The sequence below is a fragment of the Saimiri boliviensis genome, chromosome 10, assembly GCF_048565385.1.
Source record: "Saimiri boliviensis isolate mSaiBol1 chromosome 10, mSaiBol1.pri, whole genome shotgun sequence".
Classification (NCBI taxonomy): domain Eukaryota; kingdom Metazoa; phylum Chordata; class Mammalia; order Primates; family Cebidae; genus Saimiri; species Saimiri boliviensis.
Window position 1 is genome coordinate 43,075,759 of NC_133458.1, and position 21,446 is coordinate 43,097,204.

Genomic DNA, 21,446 nt, shown 5'->3' on the forward strand with positions numbered 1-21,446 from the left:
TATCCCACTCCTTAGCACTGACTTTTAAATTGAGTTCTAATCATAAGACTTGTGTTCCTTTACCTTGTAAAATTCTTTGAAAATGGTCAGCCCAGCATGTAGCCCAGGTCAAAACACCATGTAAGCAATTGAAGGACCTGGAACAAAAAGAGTTCATTTGAATTTCTTTTACAGCTCTGAGTTTACTCTGTATTTGCACATGAGTTTTAATGTTTTGGAGTCATTGAATTATTTAAAAATCTAGAATACAGCTCTTTCAGAAAAAAAAAGTCTGAATGTACACACACACACAAATACACACACCACCTACACACACAATTTTGCATGTAATTTTATGGATTCACTAACCCCAATTTACCAGACTGTAAGTACCCATGCATATAGAAAATGTGTTTTATTTTTCAAAACTTAGCACAGCACCTAGCTGCTCAATAAATCTTATCTGAAACAAACAAAACCAAACTCAAGTCTTTGCTGAACTATGTATTGTCTATTTGTATTCTATGCAATACTTAGCACAGTGTCTTGGACATATTAGTAATTTGATAAATATTTGTTGAACTGAATTTAATTCTGCTTTCTTTGTATCTCAGAGAAGCACCAATTATAGTGATACAGGCAGTGAGGCTAAATAAATATTTAAAATGACTCTTTCAATACTTTATCTTATGGTTTTAACTTTCTACAAACTTGAATCCACTAAATTAAGTATATTAGCATTAACAGGTGTATACTTTTAATCTGTTTTTATAAAGTGTTAAAGTTTTAAAACATTTGAGTTATAAGGAAACAAAGTAGAACTCATTCCTCCTTTTATAAATGTCACTACATTCTATTTTGGGAATAATGTGAATAAGGACCAGGTCTGAGAATTCTATAATAAAGCATTTCTACCAGTGAAGAAAAGGCACGAGGCACCTTTTTCTTCCACAATCAACCCAAATGTCGCACTACTTAAAACAGATTCTCTTCTGCTTGGGTAGCAGTCCTGTTCTTAGCAGTTTTTGGAATAATGAACAACCCTCTTATAATGACAGAAGTTTGAGGCTTAAAAATAAAATAAATAATTAAAAAGGAGAAGGGAGAGATGACTGATTGGAACGACACCAAATTTTTTATTTTCAATGGCATTTGTAGCTGCTGGAAGTGACACAATTGGTGTCAGTCTAGGAACTTAAGGTAACAAAACACAAATTGTAATTGACCAAATTAAAGTCAGAAGAATTGTAATTAGTTCATTAAATAAATAATGTGGAGAATTTCTGAATTTAGCAGTAAGTTACAAAACAACAAACCATCTATTCAAGAGAAAACATGGATAAAAAAGATAAAATGAAAATAAAAGCCTAACTTTCTCTTCAAAGCAAAGAAAGACAAGACAATGGAAAGAGACATTAAAAAAGGAAGATTCAATTAGCAAGGAAAGGGAAATGGAGAGAAATCCAAGTGGGATTCTCTGGCAAGGAAAAGAATGTGATGAGAGTTTAGATCGTAATCTATAAATAGCCTTTTATTTTATAAATCCTTCATGTGATGCATAGGCTCCATGGTGAGCCTCTCTCATCCTTAATACGCACGGTCTCATGGCACATACCTTTTAAGGCAATCTGCGATAGTAAGCACAAAGAACTAGGTCTGGAAAATGACTTGGGCTTCTCTCTTTCAAAAACCAAGAAGAAAATTGATGAGGAGAGAATCTGGGAACATTGTATAAATTGTCAGGAGGGCACTGGAGGGAGGGATCAGCCTTAGGAGACTAGGAAATAATTCAGAGAAATAGTATGCTCCGCTTCTTCTCACTTACCAATGTGAGGGATAATTTTAATTACCATCCTATAATGAACCTTCCTCCAAATAACACAGGCGACCACTTTACCTGTCATTCTTCTTCACAGACGTGTCAGGTCTTATGTTCTGTTTGTCTGCTCTCACTGCTTTGTTCTGATTTTCAACTCTGTAAGATGCTAGTGGTGGTGAAAGTGGGGTGGGGAGAGGAAAGCGGAGAGAGTGAGATGGCAGAATATTTCACAATTAATTCTTTGATATGTTTTGTTGTATTATCAGAATTCCTTTCCATAACATTTCCAAACACTTGAATCAAAGAAGCAGTCTTTGAAATCCTTTGTCAAATGTAATACTCTCTTCCAGTTTCTTTCTTTTCTTTTCTTTTCTTTTTAAAAAGCAGGGCAAATAATTGGCAAACGTAACCTTCATGATGTTTTTGGCATTTCTCTAGAATATTCTTTATTATTGTCCTTTGTAAATTTTAATTTTAGAAAATCATGTTATTTTAAAAGAAGAATTAAAATAGATCCCAAGACCTCTGAGATAGGGATGAGTTGTACACATTTGCATTCTTAACCATCTCTTCCCATCTGGCTGGGAAAACTACAGTGACTGAGGAAAAAGCACTCATCAATGGCTTAATGGACATAGTCTAAAGACCCCCCACTCTGGTTAGACTGGTTTCAAGACATTTAAAAACCTATGTCCTCTTTTTAATTTATTTTAGGAGGATAAATATCTCCTATATTCCTTCAGTCATTTATCTTGAGAATCACTGGCTTCTGCATATTTCTTCTAGTAAAAAATATTATATAGAGCTTTGTTTTTAGCATATTGTATTCAAAAAGTATGCTATATTGTAAGAATTTTAAAATATGTATCTATACTCTTCATTGACATTATTTTCTCATTCTCTTTGTGGTGTCACTAAGCTTTCCAAATTGTCCATGGCAATAAACTTAATGTGTTCCAACAGAAGAGGTTGTATTTAAGGAATATATTCCCTCTTCAGAATAAAACACATTTATTCTTAGAGACACTTTCTAGATTCAATACCCCTGCTTTCATTTTTTAAATTTATTTTGCTTATGACAAAAAATGTTGTTTTGTACATTTAATCTTTGGAATATTTGACATATTTTATATGTTTTTTATGGAGTATCCTATTCTGTTAATAACTTATTTTATTCATTGTACCAAACAGCTCCCACATCTATATCTATAGCCCAGAACCCACTCTTAAGCTTTAATACCATAGAACATATATAATATAACAAAAATATATTTTAGTAGTCCACTGTTGATAAATAGTTGTAATTTTACCATTGTAAACAATGCTGCAAAGACCTTCCTTGTGCAGGTAGCCCTACATAATTGCACACTTTGTGATAATCTCTTTAGGCCCCAAGTCCACAGGATGGATGAAAATGGATCACATAATACCTACATATGCATAAGGTTGTCTTGGAGCAAAGGAACCTTGAGGTTTTTGAACCCAGATCTTTCATAATGAGTGAGAACCATGTTCACTTTTTGCCTTGGAGAGTGACATTATTTTTATTATACTGGACACTAAGTGTGCCTGCTCTTTGTTCTGAAGAAAGATCCTACTATCTTCCAAGACTATAAGCAAATTTGCTTTTGGCTCCAGATGGAAAACATTATCTCCATCTTTCACAGGTGTTTTCTAGACAAGCCTAATTGAAAAGGTAGTTTGAAACATAGAACAGTCAATGTCTCACTTTTCAAGACAATCAGAAATGCAAGATTCATAGAAAGGTATCTCCAAATAATATCCACTCCTTGTTTTTAAACTCTCCTGGCTTCTGGTCAGTTTTTCCATGAGTACATGACTCCATCAGCCATTCCAGTTGATCTGACTAATAAAGGCTGAAACTAAAGTACTTTCAATTTGTCTTATATGGAATTTAATCAAAACTATTATCAATAGTACTCCAAATAGTACTACCTGCAGTACTGACTTCAGTCATCCTCAGATTCATACGCTCAACCTATGCATCACCAAACTGTCAACTATGAAAGGTCTGAGATTTTTCTTCACTTGGAAGTGAATAAGTTAGCCTGCCACAGCTTTATGAATGATTGCAGAATATATGAGATTCATTTGTCAGAGTAAAAAAAAACTTCCTTATTCATGGCAGAACAATCAGCATATTCTCTCCTGGGTCCCTGAGCCCTAGATTTCACAACCAAAGAGGGCCAGATAATAAATGCACATGCAGTGAGCTGTGGTCCAGGCAATGAAATTGGAGCTTGGGTAGCCAAATCTTTTATACTGGACAGTAAGTGTGCCTGATTATGCCCTGGAGGGAGACATTGTCTTTGCTTTACTGAATAGTAAGTAAATCTGCTTCTTTCTCTGGAGGAATGCACCATCCCTATCTTCTAAGGCTGTTTTCTAAACAAACATCTTTAAAAAGGGAATCTGCGCAGGTTGTGGGGGGCGGGTTGGGGGAAGGGAGGAAACCTCTGCTGGCAAGACATGCAGAAATGCAAAAGACCTGTGGAGATTTTCTCCGATCAATTTTTTGTCTACATATGCCACTATAGCCCATGACCCAGGTGCCTGATTCCAGGATTCAGAAGTTTGTATCTGCCTCATCTCACCATAGCAAACAAAATACTTAGATCATAAATATTTCCTTTCAGAATTCTTGTTATATTGGGACATATGCCTGTTCAATAATCAAGGCCTTCAAAGCAAATCATATTGCACTGCATGAATCCTTACTTCATTTTCTAGTTTTCCTAATTCCTCTGTTCACTTCCCCTCTGACCTTGCTTATGGAAAATGTTGCTTACTTGATAGAGTATATTTCTAAGAATGTAAATACCGTTTTAATAAATGAAATTGACCTTAATTTATTTTCCTATACATGCAGCTCAAGACGTGTAGAATGTGACTAGGGAGAAATTTCACTTTATCTGGACAGACGTGTAAAAACCTAGGACAATAGAGCTCACACTCAAAGATGGAGACAATGCTATTAAGATTATGAGCAAATGCAGATTTATACTCTGCATAGGATTTAGTATTTGCTATTTCCCCCCAAATCTGAAAACTGCATTATAGAATGAGGTTGAGGAGTAAAGAATCTGCCTCATATTTCATTCAGTCGATTCCGTTTTTACGGAGAGGATAGGATTTCAATTCAATAAGTCTAAAATATGTTATTTCAGCCCCTCACCTTAATAGCTTTAGTCAAGTTCGATGTAAGATATTTATACAAAGGGATGATGGAAAACCAGGATTTTGGTAAAAGATCAGAGTAAATGTTAGCCTATCTGTAGTAGATGTACTAATGGTTCAAATTAATTCATTCTACTGGGATGTACTTAAAGTGGGTCTAGCTTAGTCATAGGAAAACATAAGTCTGGAATATATATATACATATGCAGCAACACATGGTCTCAAAAATATTCTTTATTAAATAAAGAATTGAGGGCAAGTTTCTCCTCTTCACCCTAAAGGTATGTTGTACTATAATTTAGAGAATTAAAAAAAAATCCTGACTAGCTAATGGCAACCACGTGGCTTTCATCAATCTACTCACAAGTAGGTTTCCCAATTACAGACTGCAAAGGCTCTACAACAATCTTTGTTGCACTTTTCTTTTTAATGAACTGTTGCCATTTCTGAGATGCATATATGACTTTTAAAATACCTAAAGAACATTTCTTTAGTGGTGAGATATCTTACAATTTACTGACAGTAAGATGGAAGAAATTACATTTTTCACTGTATAATTTGCTTTCTTTTTCAGAAGGCAAGTAGTATAAAAGATGAGGCCTTAGACATGTCCTTTAAAGATACATAGACAGAAAGTCATACCATTTGCTTCTAATTTAATTGTTCTAGTGAGCAATAATTTTCCAGATTCCAGTTAAGAAAGGGAAAAATGATAAATTGAGTTCTCATGGACAAACCTATCTCAAGATCAAGATTCTCCTGCCTGTACATATTATAGAAATCACTGATTCATCACAGGCCTTCCCTGAATCTCATGGAGAAAACTATCCAAATTTATGCCTGACTTGCACAGGTGATCGCATCTGCCAGTCTTTTGAGACCTTTTATGTTCCCTCTGGCCTTAATTGTTCTCTATTTTCAGGGAGTCATTTGGCAAGAGAGCAGTTGTCAAGGCAAGCCAAGAACTAGAGTATTATCACATTGTTTGTGTGTGCTTCCTCACCTGGCTTTCTGCTAAGCTCTAATAACAAGGAAAGGTGGTACTGGCCTGTTAATAATTAATAGCACCCAGTGCAAATGAAGCACTTCTGTTATAGGGCTTCATCAGTAAGGTCATGGTACAATAGAGGTTGCAGGTTCTGTAAGCATGAGTGGTATTTGCATATGTCAGAACAGACCATGCATGCTAACAGCACAAACACTTCACATCTGCTTCTGTTTACTCCCATGCTAACACCCAAAGTGCAGAAGCCCTGTGTTAATTGCTCAGTTACATACTGACTGTTGATGTGTCCTCCACAGAGCTTTCCATAAGTGCACTGTTGCAGATAAACTGCTAATGACTTTGCTTATTCCAGCCTCCCTTTTAAAGGAACTCTACAACATACACACAGATTAATGATTCCTGTATTTAGCAGTGTGTCTTGTGACTAGGTTTGCATAGAAGCAGTATCAATTAAGTAGCAATTATCTGCAAAGTGGAAAAAAAGAGGAAAGATATAAATAAGTAAGGAGTGTGATGCTAAAATCTCTAACAACTAGAATTGAACTCTGAGGCAAGGGCACCGACTAGTGAACATTTTATTCCCATATTTTTTTTATACCTGACACCCATACAGCACCCACGAAAATCAGAACAAGAAAAAACATATAAGTTCTTAAGTGATTTTTAAAATACTTGTCAAGGTGACCACTGTTTTGAAAAAGTAAAGAAACAAAGGAAAAAGAGTTACACCTAAACACCATTAACAAGATAAATTACCAAAAAAAAAAAAGACTCTATAAATGTCTACCTTATGCGTAAAACCCACCTAACTAAAACATATCAGATTTCTTTTATGTCTTAGTAACAGAGCTCAACACAGAGTGCTAATTTATCCCTTTAGTCATGTCACACAATGGCCATTATCAGTACCTAATAAAACTTGTCTGGAAAACTCTGCATTATCTGGCTATGAAGAAAAAAAATCTGGTGGGGTTTGAGAATATGCAAAGTGTTCAAATCAGTTGGATAGGTAAGAAGTCTTTTTTTTTTTTTCTTTTTTCTTCTTCTTTTTTTTTTAATTGCATTTTAGGTTTTGGGGTACATGTGATGAACATGCAAGATTGTTGCATAGGTACACACATGGTACTGTGCTTTGCTGCCTTCCGTCCCCTCACCTGTATCTGTCATTTCTCCCCATGCTATCTCTTCCCACCTCCCCACCCCTCCGCCCCTCCCCCATTTCCCCCCAACAGACCCCAGTGTGTAGTGCTCCCCTCCCTGTGTCCATGTGTTCTCATTGTTCAACACCCGCCTATGAGCGAGAATATACGGTGTTTGATTTTCTGCTCTTGTGTCAGTTTGCTGAGAAAGATGGTTTCCAGGTTCATCCATGTCCCTACAAAGGACGTGAACTCATCGTTTTTGATGGCTGCATAATATTCCATGGTGTATATGTACCACATTTTCCCTATCCAGTCTATCATCGTTGGGCATTTGGGTTGGTTCCAGGTCTTTGCTATTGTAAACAGTGCTGCAATGAACATTCGTGTGCACGTGTCCTTGGTTTATAATCCTTTGGATATATACCCAGTAATGGGATTGCTGGATCAAATGGGATTTCTATTTCTAGGTCCTTGAGGAATCGCCACACTGTCTTCCACAATGGTTGAATTATTTTACATTCCCACCAACAGTGTAAAAGTGTTCCTATTTCTCCACATCCTCTCCAGCATCTGTTGTTTCCCGATTTTTAAATGATCGCCATTCTAACTGGTGTGAGATGGTATCTCAATGTGGTTTTGATTTGCATTTCTCTGATGACCAGTGATGATGAGCATTTTTTCATATGTTTGTTGGCCTCCTGTATGTCTTCTTTTGTAAAGTATCTGTTCATATCCTTTGCCCATTTTTGAATAGGCTTATTTGTTTTTTTCTTGTAGATCTGCTTTAGTTCTTTGTAAATTCTGGATATCAGCCCCTTGTCAGATGGGTAGACTGCAAAAATTTTTTCCCATTCTGTTGGTTGCTGATTCACTCTACTGACTGTTTCTTTTGCCGTGCAGAAGCTGTGGAGTTTGATTAGGTCCCATTTGTCTATTTTGGCTTTTGTTGCCATTGCTTTTGGCGTTTTGGTCATGAAGTCCTTGCCTACACCTATGTCTTGAATGGTTTTGCCTAGATTTTCTTCTAAGGTTTTTATGGTGTTAGGTCTGATGTTTAAGTCTTTAATCCATCTGGAGTTAATTTTGGTGTAAGGTGTCAGGAAGGGGTCCTGTTTCTGCTTTCTGCACATGGCTAGCCAGTTTTCCCAACACCATTTATTAAACAGGGAGTCCTTTCCCCATTGCTTGTTTTTGTCAGGTTTGTCGAAGATCAGATGGTTGTGGGTATGTTGTATTTCCTCTGAGGCCTCTGTTCTGTTCCATTGGTCTATATCTCTGTTTTGGTACCAGTACCATGCTGTTTTGATTACTGTAGCCTTGTAGTATAGTTTGAAGTCCGGTAGTGTGATGCCTCCTGCTTTGTTCTTTTTGCTTAGAATTGACTTGGCTATGCGGGCTCTCTTTTTGTTCCATATGAAGTTTAATGTGTTTTTTTCCAGTTCTGTGAAGAAGGTCATTGGTAGCTTGATGGGAATAGCGTTGAATCTGTAAATTACTTTGGGCAGTATGGGATTTTCACGATGTTGATTCTTCCTAACCGTGAACATGGAATGTTTCTCCATCTGTTTGTATCCTCTCTTATTTCGTTGAGCAATGGCTTGTAGTTCTCCTTGAAGAGGTCCTTTACGTTCCTTGTTAGTTGTATTCCTAGGTACTTTATTCTCTTTGTAGCAATTGTGAATGGCAGTTCGTTCTTGATTTGGCTCTCTTGAAGTCTATTACTGGTGTATAGGAATGCTTGTGATTTTTGCACGTTGATTTTGTATCCTGAGACGTTGCTGAAGTCGTTTATCAGTTTCAGGAGATTTTGGGCTGAGATGATGGGGTCTTCCAGATATACAATCATGTCATCTTCAAATAGAGACAATTTGATTTCCTCCTTTCCAATTTGGATACCCTTTATTTCTTTTTCTTGCCTGATTGCTCTGGCTAGAACTTCCAGTACTATATTGAATAGGAGTGGTGAGAGAGGGCATCCTTGTCTAGTGCCAGATTTCAAAGGGAATGCTTCCAGTTTTTGCCCATTCAGTATGATATTGGCTGTTGGTTTGTCGTAAATAGCTTTTATTGTTTTGAGATACGTTCCGTCAATACCTAGTTTATTGAGGGTTTTTAGCATAAAGGGTTTTTGAATTTTGTCAAAAGCCTTCTCTGCATCAATCGAGATAATCATGTGGTTTTTGTCTTTGGTTCTGTTTATGTGGTGAATTATGTTTATGGACTTGCGTATGTTGAACCAGCCTTGCATCCCCAGGATGAATCCTACTTGATCATGGTGGATGAGCTTTTTGATATGCTGTTGCAATCGGATTGCCAGGATTTTATTGAAGATTTTTGCATTTATGTTCATCATGGATATTGGCCTGAAATTTTCTTTTCTTGTTGAGTCTTTGCCGGGTTTTGGTATCAGCATGACGTTTGTCTCGTAAAATGATTTGGGAAGGATTCCCTCTTTTTGGATTGTCTGGAATAGTTTCAGAAGGAATGGTATCAGCTCCTCCTTGTATGTCTGGTAGAATTCAGCTGTGAACCCATCTGGACCTGGGCTTTTTTTGGGTAGTAGGCTCTTTATTGCTGCCTCGACTTCAGACCATGTTATTGGTCTATTCAGGGTTTCGGCTTCTTCCAGGTTTAGGCTTGGGAGGATGCAGGTGTCCAGGAATTTATCCATTTCTTCCAGGTTTACTAGTTTATGTGCATAGAGTTGCTTGTAATAATCTCTGATGATGGTTTGGATTTCTGTGGAATCTGTGGTGATATCCCCTTTATCATTTTTTATTGCATCAATTTGGTTATTCTCTCTTTTCTTTTTTATTAATCTGGCTAGTGGTCTGTCTATTTTGTTGATCTTTTAAAAAAAACAGCTCCTGGATTTATTGATTTTTTGAAGAGTTTTTTGTGTCTCTATTTCCTTCAGTTCTGCTCTGATCTTAGTTATTTCCTGTCTTCTGCTAGGTTTTGAGTTTTTTTGATCTTGCTCCTCTAGCTCTTTCAATTTTGATGATAGGGTGTCAATTTTAGATCTCTCCTTTCTTCTCATGTGGGCACTCATTGCTATATATTTTCCTCTAGAGACTGTTTTAAATGTGTCCCAGAGATTCTGGTATGTTGTGTCTTCGTTCTCATTGGTTTCGAAGAACATCTTTATTTCTGCCTTCATTTCATTGTTTATCCAGTCAACATTCAAGAGCAAGTTGTTCAGTTTCCATGAAGCTGTGCGGCTCTGAGTTAGTTTCTGCATTCTGAGTTCTAACTCGATTGCACTGTGGTCTGAGAGACTGTTTGTTATGATTTCTGTTCTTTTGCATTTGCTGAGGAGTGATTTATTGCCAATTATGTGGTCAATTTTAGAGTAGGTGTGATGTGGTGCTGAGAAGAATGTATATTCTGTGGATTTGGGGTGGAGAGTTCTGTAAATGTCTATTAGGTTTGCTTCTTCCAGGTCTGTATTCAGGTCCTGGATATCCTTGTTGATTTTCTGTCTGGTTGATCTGTCTAATATTGACAATGGGGTGTTAAAGTCTCCCACTATTATTGTGTGGGAGTCTAAGTCTCTTTGTAAGTCATTAAGAACTTGCCTTATGTATCTGGGTGCTCCTGTATTGGGTGCGTATATATTTAGGATCGTTGGCTCTTCTTGTTGCAGTGATCCTTTTACCATTATGTAATGTCCTTCTTTGTCTCTTTTGATCTTTGTTGCTTTAAAGTCTATTTTATCAGAGATGAGAATTGCAACTCCTGCCTTTTTTTTGCTCTCCATTTGCTTGGTAGATCTTCCTCCATCCCTTTATTTTGAGCCTTTGTGTATCCTTGCATGTAAGATGGGTTTCCTGGATACAGCACACTGATGGGTTTTGGCTTTTTATACAATTTGCCAGTCTGTGTCTTTTGATTGGGGCATTTAGTCCATTGACATTTAGGGATAGTATTGTTATGTGTGAATTTGATACTGTCATTTTGATGCTACCTGGCTGTTTTGTTGGTTAGTTGATGCAGATTCTTGATTGTGTTGATACTCTTTTACCATTTGGTGTGTTTTTGGAGTGGCTGGTACTGGTTGTTCCTTTATATGTGTAGAGCCTCTTTCAGGAGTTCTTGTAGAGCAGGTTTGGTGGTGATGAAATCTCTGAGTGCTTGCTTGTTCACAAAGGATTTTATTTTTCCTTCACTTATGAAGCTTAGTTTGGCTGGATAGGAGATTCTGGGTTGAAAGTTCTTTTCTTTAAGGATGTTGAATATTGGCCCCCAATCTCTTCTGGCTTGTAGGGTTTCTGCTGAGAGATCTGCTGTGAGTCTAATGGGCTTCCCTTTGTGGGTAACCCGACCTTTCTCTCTGGCTGCCCTTAGCATTTTCTCTTTCATTTCAACCCTGTTGAATCTGATGATTATGTGCCTTGGGGTTGCTCTTCTTGAGGAATATCTTTGTGGTGTTCTCTGTATTTCCTGGATTTGAATATTGGTCTGCCTTGCTAGGTTAGGGAAGTTTTCCTGGATAATATCCTGAAGAGTATTTTCCAGCTTGGATTCATTCTCTTCATCACATTCAGGTACACCTATCAGACGTAGATTAGGTCTTTTCACATAGTCCCACATTTCTTGAAGGTTTTGTTCATTCCTTTTTGCGCTTTTTTCTCTGTTCTTGCCTTCTCTTTTTATTTCATTGAGTTGATCTTCAACCTCTGATATCCTTTCTTCTGCTTGGTCAATTCGGCTGTTGAAGCTTGTGCATGCTTCACGAAGTTCTCGTGTTGCGTTTTTCAGCTCCATCAATTCACTTATACTCCTCTCTATGCTGTCCATTCTCGTCAGCAGTTCGTCCAATCTTTTTTCAAGGTTCCTATTTTCTTTGGGTTGGGTTAGAACATGTTCTTTTAGCTCATTGTAGTTTCTTACTACCCACCTTCTGAAGTCTGATTCTGTCATTTCATCACCCTCCTTCTCCATCCGGTCTGGTTCCCTTGTTGGTGAGGAGTTGTGATCCCTTTTAGGAGGAGAGGTGTTCTGGTTTCGGGAGTTTTCATCCTTTTTGCGCTGGTTTCTTCCCATTTTTGTGGGTTTATCCACCTGTTGTCTGTCTCTGTCCCAGGGAGTTGGAGCTTTATGAGTTTCCGTTGCGCTACTGCCTTTTTTGATTTTTCTTTCAGGTCGGACCCGCCCAGCTAGCAGCATGCCTAGCCTCTGCCTGCCCGCAGGGGCTTTGCTGAGCTGCTGTGGGCTCCGCCCAGCTGCCCTGAGCTCTTCCCTGCAGTCCTTTTTATATGGGCGTAGTTAGAACTGTCTCGGCAACGGTGGCCCCGCCTCTGTTATGGCGGACTCTCTCTGTTGTGGCAGGTTGCCTCGGCAACGGCGGGTTGCCTTGGCAACGGCAGCCTGCCTCCGTAGCGGTGGAGAGTCTCAGTAATGGCGGAAGCCCCTCCCCCACGGAGCCGGGCCATCCTGGTTCAGCTGTGATTGGTTTGAAGGGCTCAACCCAGAGGGTTTCCAATTACTGTTTTTGTTTTCGTTGTTGTTGGGGGTGGAGGGGTGGGACCAACCGAGCCTGATCACCTGGCTCCCTGACTCAGAGTCTTTTCTTTTAAATTGAACGACCCCGCGTTCCGGTCGCTTGTTGAAAAGGCGCCGGGATCTCCAGTGCTGCGACTCACGGAGTCGGCTCGAACTGCGGCGCCGCCTCCTGGTGGATTTTTTGCCTAGGAATCTCCTGGCCTGACTCGCTATTTCAGATGAATGGGCAACTCTGCCGTCTCAGGGCTTTGCTCGCCAGCTAAGAGGGCTCCCAGACCAGTGGCTTTTGTATGGAGAACCGCAGCAACAGGGCGTGGTCACAGCAGCCGCGCGGGAGGAATCAGCCCCACGGGGGCCAAAACAGCCGCACCGGCTGGGACTGCGACGCTGGCGACCCCTCTGCCTGGGTATCTCCTGGTCTGTGGGCAATAAGAGTTCATCTGGAAATGCGGCGTCCACTCACCCTCTGCACTTTCACTGGGAGCTGAAGTCCTGAGCTGTTCTTAGGCGGCCATCTTCCCAGCATTCTCCGGTAAGAAGTCTTATAACGTCTATTTTGTTTATTAATTTTAGCTTGTAATAGCCAGACAGATTGCTTAAGCTCAGGTCCCTCAGAAGATATTCAGAGAAGCAAAAATTGTGACAACTAAGCAGGGCAAATGGAAGAAAAGGACTGGGATCAGTTGACTTGAGTGCTTGTCAACCAATGCAGTTTAGATTTGGGTCTCTTCCATCAGCAACAACGGACTGGGCAAAATGTGTATTAGAGCAGATAGCCAAATGGTTTACATTTTCTCTGTTCTAGAGACCAGTGATTCCTTTGAGGGCTTTTTTCTCAGGGATGAATGGCCATGATAGGCCAATGTTTTCTACGTATTTAACTTATGGTAACCATATTTTACAAATCTTAAATGAAGATGTGTGGTTTGACAAATATATATTGAGAAAGACAATTCAAAATGCGAACTGTATTGGGTAGAATAGGATAAGCCTGCAGTCTGGGGCTCACCAGGCTCCCTTCTCCCCTCCTTTCTCCTTCTGCAGGTGTCAGATCTGCACTGCAGTCCAATCGCTCTTCCCACCTTCTCCTCCTGCCTTTCCCCTTTATCTCTCACAGATGTTCCCCCAATGTTTAGATTGAGCTTCATTTAGGTATATTACTTTCCTGCAACTGAAAAGTCCTTAAACAACTTTAGTTACTCATTCCCTCGTCTAAAAGTCTTTGAGCCAAGTGCGTTTGGGAATTCAGAATAAATTGCATCTGTCTTATATTACAAACTAACTCCATTTGGGTTATCACACAGTGACCATGCTGCAAAACCCAAACAGGTACACAAAATAGAATGAATAAAGACTACACATAACTTCAACTATGAATTGCTTTTTTTTTGGCCAAGAAATAAGTTTAGATCAGATTTGAAATGGCCTCTAAGTAAGTTACCAAAAACACTTTTTGTTTTTTGAAACTTTATAGATTTCACAACTGTGATTCAGGGGTGAATCTATTTATCTCTTGCACAGTTGTTAATAGCATTATTTTACTCTCAGAGACTCATAATTTATTCCTTCTTGTATTATTGATCTATTAGATCCTAATCCAGTGGTTTTCAATCAACAACATCAATAAGGATCTCCTGGGTAGCAATGTTCAACTCCCAATATTTATTCAGCACTTTAGTGTTAGGTCTAAGAGTCTGCATTTTTTGACAAGCTGGGCAACCCACATCCTCACCTGTGATTCTGACACACAAGATCTTAGGAGTTAACACTTTAAAAATACCTTCCTAAACTTCGAGTTCACTTTTCACTAGTAAACCACTAACATCCCTAGTTCTAGATTTAACCTCCTGGATTTTGAAGTTTTTCTTTTTTTTTTTCTTTTTCTTTTTTTTGAAAGTTAGAAACAGCTAACTAGCTTTTTGATTCTCTTGTTTTTACTTAGTGACTCTCTGTATTTTTCCAGTGAGCTCATACAGCCATTCATTTCCCAGTGTGATATTATCTTCACCAATAACTAGGGATGTTTATCTTGGAATGGCAGGAGTTCGCTTTTGAACTGAAATAGGCTGAATAGTTTCCACTTATCTTTGAGTACCTGTCTCACCAGAGTATCAACTTTGAGCTTGTTGTGTGAGGAGTCTCCCTGTTCTCATTGTAGTTGAAGGTATAGGTAGAAAAACTACAGATAAACTCTGATGGGTGAATGAGCCCACAACAGGTGTAGCAGACCTGATGTTACATAATGGATTTGTTAAGTGTACTCGACACTGCTTTTAACTTGGTTCTCTTGCAGGACCAACTTCCTTTAGAATAAGTAAAAAAGTTGTATTTCTAAAGTTTCCTTTCCATTTTGAATAATATGACTGATTTCTATTTTAAGCTGAGTGCTTCATGAAACCAGAGACTAATCAAGATTGTAAGGGAATATGCTAAGAGGAAAGGTGAAGGAAAAAGCCAATGTATGGAAAAGGACCCAGGTGTTTATTTGGCTAATATGCTTTCTGAAAACAAATGTTTGCTTCCCTCTAAGTAGGTATTTAAACATTTATGCTAAAAACAACTTAAATGGTCATGTATTAATAAGAGGAACACATACAAAAAAACTAAGTCCAAAATTATCCTTCAGAATTACATAAACACCATGATTTCCAGACTGGAATTGACCAAACTGAGGCATATGGCATTTTGCTAGTTTTTAACCAGAATTAGACATTATATATTGTTTCTCTAGAGAAACAATTTTAAGGAAAATGTTAGAAGAAACATAATTTTAATGCTAAAATAAATAGAGGCATTTTGGTATAGAACACAAGTTTGTATGTTTTCATTAGTAAAACACAAGCCTGTTAAGAAATACCATAAATAAAAATACCTCATTATTTTTTATTTACAATAAAAAGACCTCACATCCTATAGGGGTTTGTCTCTTCCTCAGTGATTCAGAGTAAGCTGGTGGGAAAGTTAGAAAACACTGCAGTTGATTGTGACATGTGTGGTTAGGTATTTCCTGTAAAGGGCCGAAGTGTGCCCACTTTGTTATTCTACTGCCTGCCCTTGAATTCTTCATCTCAACTTGCAACGTATGGAGTGAAAAGCTGTATGAGCATTGTGCGTTTTAGTTGTGCTACCAAGGATATGCAACAGGATTTTAAAGCTGAACTATTTCTGACTCCGTGTTTTGGCCAAGGCCCCAAAACAATATTTGCCAGTTATACCACATTCTAAAGTTAGACCACCTATGTAGGACTTGCAATGTAATAGAGGAAATAGAGAAGGAACCCACAATACCCCTTTCCTGTTGCAGGTAACAACCTATAGTAGGCCAACTAGGCTGAGGAGAAGCTCTAACTTTAGATTGAGTTTGATATTATATGGATAGGACATTTTAATTGCTGAAATGAGACTTTGTGACCAGATGCAATAAGGGAATTTTTTATTGCCTACGAGTAACCAAAAAGTCATGGGATTTCCTTTCAATTTCATCTGAGTAGTAGAGAAAACAATCATACCTTTGTAGGGTTTGAATAGTTGGTGGGGAAAAAATAATTTTTTTAAAATTTGTTTTTGTTTTGTTTTGTTTTACCATGTAACTGTCACTGGTACATGAATCAAGAAGAAAGGAGCTGTATAATGCATCCTTATAAATGTTTTTCCACTGTTTATTTTAAGGGCCTATGTTACTTTTGTTGATAGATCCTAAGATTGCACCAAAACATGATGCTTATTTTCCACGTCACAGCACATTCTTTACTTACCTCTGCTATGTGTCTTGAAATCTTTTCTTATTCAATGCTATTCCTGTTGTTCATTTTGTCCATATTTTACTTTTAAAAATGTATTGAGATAACATTGTGCATCATTTTTATAGGGTCTATAGTCTCATTGTGATGATGCTGAAATGACTTTCTGATTTCATAGAAAGAGTCTGCCATCTCCAGAAAGACTAAAAACAGAAAAGAAAAATACATCATAATGAAAAAGATAAATAAATTATGGCTGTAACTTTGTAAAAAAAAAAAAAAAAGTACAGGCCGGGCGCGGTGGCTCAAGCCTGTAATCCCAGCACTTTGGGAGGCCGAGGCGGGTGGATCACGAGGTCGAGAGATCGAGGCCATCCTGGTCAACATGGTGAAACCCCGTCTCTACTAAAAATACAAAAAATTAGCTGGGCATGCTGGCGCGTGCCTGTAATCCGAGCTACTCAGGAAGCTGAGGGAGGAGAATTGCCTGAACCCAGAGGGCGGAGGTTGCGGTGAGCCGAGATTGCGCCATTGCACTCCAGCCTGGGTAACAAGAGCGAAACTCCGTCTCAAAAAAAAAAAAAAAAAAAAAGGCTTGGATTACACATTCCTGACCTGCTTAGAAGTTTATCTAATCCATTTCTGTCTGTTTGAGTTTCTTGAAAACAGAAAGTAGCTGAAACTTGCTTTTCTATCTACGCTGACCAATTGTTTTCATTGGCCTTAAAATCGTTTGTATTTAATGTAATTATAGCCTACCAACCAACAAAAAGCCCAGGTCCGGATGGGTTCACAGCCGAACTCTACCAGACATACAAAGAGAAGCTGGTACCACTCCTTCTGAAACTATTACAAACAATACAAAAAGAGGGAGTTCTTCCCAAATCATTTTATGAAACCAAATCATCCTGATACCAAAACCTGGCAGAAACTCAACAAAAAAAGCTTCAGGCCAATATCCATGATGAACATAGCTGCAAAAATCTTCAATAAAATACTGGCAAACTGATTGCAACAGCACATCAAAAAGCTTATCCATCACAATGAAGTAGGTTTCATCCTGGGGATGCAAGGCTGGTTCTGCATACGCAAGTCTATAAACGTAATTCACCGCAGAAACAGAACCAAAGACAAAAACCACATGATTATCTCAACAGATGCAGAGAAGGCCTTTGACAAAATTCAACAGCCCTTTATGCTAAAAACTCTCAATAAACTATCAACAGAACGTATCTCAAAATAATATCTTACAATTTTTTAAATATTTTCTGGCTTTTTGTGCTTTTTAGATGATTACATTCCAGACATCATGTATAAAAGAACGGTAAAGACCAAGGTAAATAGTATTTATGTTTGGAAATAAGTTCATCCCTTTTTCAGGCTGTTAGTCTGGGCATGATTCAATAAATCAGTACTTTACCTAGATTTTGTTGCTATATTTACCTTTGTGTTCTACAGACTTCAAATTACTTCAGTGGTAGATTTCTACTCTCTTGTGTTTCTCTTGTGTTTAGTTTAGGGGCTGAGATGCGAGGAAGTTTTTCTCACTGTTCCTGCTTTCTATTCAGCTTTCATAGGTGTGGATAGGCCCTGCACACCTGTGCCATCTATTTACCTCTTTGCTTCTGATCCTCTCAAAGACATATTGTTGTTCAAGTGGCATGTATATGGCTCTATGGGGGAAAATAAGAGACAAGAAACGTGGCTCTCACTTGTCCTCTATTTTCAGTATTATGAAGTACCTGTGCAATGAAGTCTCTAGGGGGAAGCTTTTACAATCTTCAATTCCTCCTCCAGTGGCAGACTGTTTTCCCTTCAGCATAGCATAGACTTTAGAGGGCAAGCAGCTTTCCTTCCTTTCATTGATCTCAGCCCAACTTTGCCTTCTGTCGGTGGGAGAGTTGACATGCTTAAGTTTCCCGCCTCTTCCGAACAGCCTTAGACATCTCTTTTATACCAGTACAAGGCCCTATGCACATTTTTTTAAATTTCCTGCTTCTCTACTGGCCGCAGTTGGTTTATCCTAGGATTCGTGGAGGATAGTACCATGGCGGTCATGTTTTCTGTTATCTTTCCCCTCGGTGGCAGCTTATATTTTCCTGGAACAGGAAGCCAAGAAATTTTCCTGCCCCCTTGCCTCAGCAGACCACTGGTTCTTTCATTAGTGTGTGCTATTTCTACCTACATTTCTTTGGTCTGAACTTTGTCAGCTGGTCACATCAAATTCTAGTGAGGAGAGCTGGGAAATGTAGTCTTCCTATGTACACTGAAGGAAATTAAACAGCGTAATAAACACATAGTGTTGTCTCTGCTTTACCAAGGTAATTGAAAGAGACTAAATTGGGGATTACTCCTAGTTTTTATTCTCCTTGGCTTTGTAAGCATGACTTGATAATCTGGCCTTTATTTACATCTTCAGCTTTATTTTCTCCCACACTCTACATATATCCTGTGATTCAGAATAATTGTTTACATGTATTTGAAACACTGTGCTCTCTCTTGAGCATTCTTTCTGTGTATGCTCTCTTTTCCTCATTTGTTTCCCTTTTTACATCCTGTCTCCAGAGAATCATCTCCAGCCTTTTTTCCATGACCCTATACAATTCTATATTTTTCTATTCTAGTATTTATCAAAGCTGTGTTATAATTGGCTGTAAGTTATTTGAAGGTAGGACAGAAAGTGCAGAGACATGTGACGGGTAACATATTTCATTTTCCTTCAGGATATTATAGTTCTAGTGCTCTGAGGGAAATCTAGTTATCCAGCACTAACTACAGTATTTACTCAACTCTTTTCAGCTTTTCTATTATTCTCATGCCTTCCTTTGCATATTCTACTACTAATTAAATGATTAAAAATATTTTAAATCTTTATAAAGAAATCTTTCAATAAACATAATAGCTAATACTTATTATTCTAAGTATCTCACATGTATCAATTCATTTAATTTTCACAACAACCTTATGAAGTATTATTATTTTTCTATTTAAGAAATAAAAGAAGCAAAGAAAGGTTACATAACCATTTTACAAAGCTAGCAGGAGTTAGGCTTGGGATGTGGAGCCCGGCAATTTGACTTCATGGTCTGAGCTCTTTGGAACAGGTGTTCATCCTGTGTCCAATTAATAGTGGCAATTATAGTGACATTACTTAGTACCAAGAATGTGACTATATCAGTCAGAATCCAGATAGGAAAACAGAACTAGTTTATTATAGTTTATTTAACAGATAAATTTTAATTTAGAATATTAGTTAAACAGTACTGGAGGGCTGAGAATGATAAAGTGAAACACCGAGGTTACAAAGGCTATGCCCCTGCCATCCCACCCCTATTCTGCACAGGCTCACCTCTACATTTTGACGGAGAAGTTGGGAGGTGGCAAAAAGAATTGCCAGATTAATAGCCTAATGATGTTGTATTTGTAAGGATGTAGTCAGAAATTTGTTAACTAGGTAATCTATAGACTTTTGAGAACAGCATAGTGAGAAGAGTATTAGTAGTGGAGATTTAAAAGGAGGCTTGCACATATACATGTGAGTGGTGTTGGCAGCTGCTAAACAGTAACCTGAGTAACATTGGCAGGCTCTATTTGTGACATTTGGCAGAGTCATGAGGTTGTGTTATCAGCAACTGGCATGCAGTTAATAGTGGAATCTGTAAGGCTGTGTAGTGGACAGAGAGGGCCACACATTTCTGCAGACTTCCCAAAATGGTTGCCAAAGAGAATGTACGTTATCTGCAAACTCCATAATCCTGCTGCTGGGAGGCACCACCTTGGAGAGAGGGCAATTATAGTAAGGAAGGTAGTGACAGTGTAGCAACTAAACTTTATTAAAATTTCTTCTATAAACCTGGTACCTTGCTAGATGTTACACATACATTGTCTTATTTTATTTCATATAAACCAGTTGTAAAGTAGGTACTATTACCATTATGCCCACTTTACAGATTACAAAATTTGGGCTTAAAAAATTAAAGTGAGTTGTTCAAGATCACATAGATACAAATGGAAAACCCAGGTTTACTGTCTCAAAAGCCTGTGCTATGAGCTACCAGGTCTTATAAGGAAGCTCGAGCCAATCATGACTTTCTTTACCACAGTTTCTGTTCCCATTGTCCATCATTTCCTCCCAAGCTCATGCTAGCTGGAAATGGAGGGTTCTATGTAAAGGGTTGTAAGTAGAATGAGTCAGGCTTAATAAAATACAAATTCCTAAATATATTTGGAACTATAATGAGAAAGAGTGTTTATAACTTGCCTGAAAAGTGATCATACATATTTAGAACCCAGTCGATTATTAGATAAAATTATAACACATCATAATTGTTTGTGGGTTTATATGCAGATTTGTGTTGCACACAAGTTATGCAGTGCAAAACACTTGGAAAGAACAATACTTGTATCCTACAGAGAAAAAGAAGTGGACATAAGTTAGAAAATAGCTTTGGGCTGTTTCTTTTGACCTGATACTCACTTGTGACCATGCAGTGGCACTAAGCCTTCAAGTATACACTGATTTTGGTGTCTGATTGCACACTGTAGGTCTTCATTTATATATATGGCATTGAATATATCATTTCTTATCATCTGTCAAGGAGAAAAGGCAAAGTAAGAATTAAAGAGAGTCCTTAACACTTATAATATTTTTTTTACGGCCTTAGATCTATTCTGCCAAGGTGTTGCCATAGACTCTGAAGACTAGATGTGATAAAACAGGCCAAGAATTCTGAGTGGCAGTAGGGAACTTACTACTGATTATAGCATGTGGCACTTAGAGCTGAGAACCAACAAATCACTTTGGTCATCACCCAACAAAAGAGAAAAATATCTTTTTTAATTGGAAATCACATTCTTTCATCAGACTATTTAAGACTTATAGAAATGTTTCCCCTATTTGTTTTGGAAAGTTGGTATGGGATGGTAGAGAGAAGCATCAGAAATTGGTGCCCCCTACTGGCTTTACTTTTTTTCTTCTCTCCCCACTGTCTTTGTGAACCATTACTTAGGAAAAGAGTATGTGACTTTGGACAAATTACTCACCCTTCGTTTTAATT

The 21,446-nt window shown here is 38.1% G+C and overlaps 1 long non-coding RNA gene across 1 annotated transcript in view; it reads right to left on the reverse strand.

Moving 5' to 3' along the window:
* LOC141580056 (uncharacterized) overlaps nucleotides 1-21,127 on the reverse strand; it is a 32,127-nt gene extending 11,000 nt beyond the window's left edge. Inside the window, exons 1-4 of the long non-coding RNA XR_012512050.1 lie at nucleotides 20,867-21,127; nucleotides 16,405-16,592; nucleotides 1,877-1,964; nucleotides 64-137 (exon numbers count right to left, since the gene is read on the reverse strand). This is a non-coding gene — a long non-coding RNA (uncharacterized LOC141580056). The remainder of the gene's footprint in view (nucleotides 1-63; nucleotides 138-1,876; nucleotides 1,965-16,404; nucleotides 16,593-20,866) is intronic.
* Between the last annotated feature and the right edge of the window lie 319 nt (nucleotides 21,128-21,446).